The sequence below is a fragment of the Haliotis rufescens genome, unplaced genomic scaffold (assembly GCF_023055435.1).
Source record: "Haliotis rufescens isolate VD_foot unplaced genomic scaffold, xgHalRufe1.0.p SCAF_8, whole genome shotgun sequence".
NCBI classification, from domain to species: Eukaryota; Metazoa; Mollusca; class Gastropoda; order Lepetellida; family Haliotidae; genus Haliotis; species Haliotis rufescens.
This window is the reverse complement of record NW_025964372.1, coordinates 3,645,368-3,648,174: the sequence shown is the minus strand read 5'-3', so window position 1 is coordinate 3,648,174 and position 2,807 is coordinate 3,645,368.

Here is a 2,807-nt window from a genome sequence, read left to right as displayed (position 1 = left end):
GGGGGGGGGGGGGGAAATATTTTTGGAGTAATTGCACAGTAAGAAACTACATTGTAGAGCTTCGGGTGCACGAACATTGTTATTGTTATTTTTTGACCAGACACTATGCTAATTTTTCTCTGTTAAATGTTACTAGTATACAGACAACGGCTGCTGTGATATAAATGGTGATATGTAGGCATACAATGCAATCACATCAGCTGGGATGGTAGACTTGCAGTTGAAACTGTCCGTATTTACAAATTTCCAGATTGATGAAATAATTTGCATGGGGTCATTTTCCTTCAGACTTTTGAGAAACATTGGTTGATGGATTCTGCTGACCTCAACAAAGTCCAAAATTAATTAAAATACTTCAGAAAAAAAAGTGAATAAACCCCTCACGCTGACAGAAACGGAAAAGAGACAAAAGCAGGTTATCATGGTTACAGTAGATTAAATTACAAGACAACAGGTTACCATGAATACTCTAGGTTTAACAATAATACATGGTTACAATAGGTTTCACAAAAATGCAACAGGTTACCATGGTTACAGTTGGTTAAATTACAAGACAACAGGTTACCATGGTTACAACAGGTTAAACAACAGGTTACCATGGCTACACAACAAGACAACAGGTCACCATGGTAACTAGGTTAAACTACAAAATGACAGGTTACCATGGTTACAGTTGTTTGCACTACAAGAAAACAGGTTACCATGGTTACAATATGTTACGCAAGGTTAAGCTACAGGAAATCAGGTTAAAACAGTGAAACAGGTCTTTGAGACATTCCCTCATCATCGGGCTAGATATTTAGGTGGCCTTAGTGTCATTAATGCAGCAATCATGTTTAACACACTTTATGTCATTGTAGTGAGACGTTCCATTGGCTCTTCCTAACCACCACTTCAAAGCCATGATGACGGTCACAACAACCATGACGAAAATGTTTTTATTCGGACATGAAATATTACAAAATTGATATTTTAAGTTGGGTCAAAGATTATTATTCGATAACAACCAACTTTCGTCGTGTGATTGTGTGTTTAATGGAAATTAGATGTAAGACCCTGAGTACCAAAATGATGGTTGATGAACAGTAACCAATAGTGCGAACATTATTAGTTATGGTGTCTTTAGTTGCCATATAAGTGTCATTTTAGGTTAGCTGGGGCACGGGTGGCCCAGTCGTCTAAGGCGCCGCGATTCGCTGAGTTGCGTCCCATGGACACGCCAGAAACCTATGATTGTGGGTTCGAATCCCGGTTCACCCCGATTATGTTTCTAGGTTTGTCAGCACCATACCTGTGCTCGTCGGTTTCACCGAAGTGGTAAACGTCTGAGACCTGCATCACTTCGGGCTTTCCTCCCACATTAAGCTGACACGCTGTGATATAACTGAAATAATGTTAAAAGCGGCGTTAAACCCAACTCACTCACTCACTCACTCATTTTAGGTTAGCAGAAAACATCAGTAGTTCTCTAGGGATTAGTCCCCAGCTGTCTACTTCCTGAGCTGTGTAAGGCGCAGTGTCCTGTGCAGAGCTGCATGTTTTAGAGTGCCAGAAACATATGATCATGGGTTAGAATCCTACATTAGCCCTAAGTATACTTCTAGGTTTATCTGTGACCTTCATCAGGTCGGGCTTTCATCCCAGATCAAGTGGGGTAGCCTAGTGGTTATATTGTTCGATCGTTACGCCCAGCAATATTCCAGCTATATGACGGCTGTCTTTATATGATCGAGTCTGGACCAGACGATCCAGTGATTGATATCATGAGCCTCGATCCACGCATTTCGGATTCGATGACATGCATCAACCAAGTCAGCGAGCCTGACCACTCGATCCAGTAGTCGCCTCTTGCGACAAGCAGTCACCGTTTACGGCTAGCATAGGTTTTTGAAGACCTATTCTACCCGGGATCTTCACGGTCAGTGACGCGGAAGACCAGTGTTCGATTCCCCACTTGGGTACATTGAGTGAAGCCTGTTTGTGTTGCCCCCTACTGTAAGATTGCTGGAATTTTGCTAAATGCTGTGTAAAATACAACTCACTCACTCGCACATCAAGCTGACATGCTGTGATACGACTGTAATACTGTTGAAAGCAGTGCTAACAAAACTCACTCACTTATGACATCGGGTTCCGCAGAGGAGAGGTTGCACTGTGAAAAGGTGACAGACTATCAAATCAACTGCAGGAACCATGTGATGTCTTCAAGACCAGGGCCCACTTGCACAAAGCAATCTTAGCGCTAAGACTGTTGTAAGCCTATGCTGAAGTATGGGAGTTACGATCATCTTAGCGCTAAGATCGCTTTGTGCAAGTGGGCCCAGTTCCGTGTGTGCAATATTCACAAGGCTATTTGTGAAACAAAATGAAATGACTTCACTCTGTGTGAAATTGTAGCCAGTATTGCTATGTTGATAGAAGTGTATGGCTTTTGGACATTGACGAAATATGTTGAACAATTAGTTTTAGGAGAAATGGATTCACTGCTTTAGTTGGCTAGATTTATTTGTTTTTAAAAGATTGTTGTTGTATATGATTGATTTAATTGCTTTATCACTGATAAAATGTATTTATTATGGGAGCATTGAAGTGTACTCAATTAAATGTTGCAGACTTCTGGCACAGGGGGCGTTTTCCTTATGTGCAGGTGTCAATGTACCAAGAAAATGTTTTGTAGTTTTTCATTACGTGTGGGGCCGCATACATGATCAAGTGGATTGAGCATCTGCCTGGAGAGTGGAAGGTCGGGGGTTGGATCCCTGTCTGCGCCATGCCAAAGGCAGTTAAAAGATGATACTTGTTGCTCG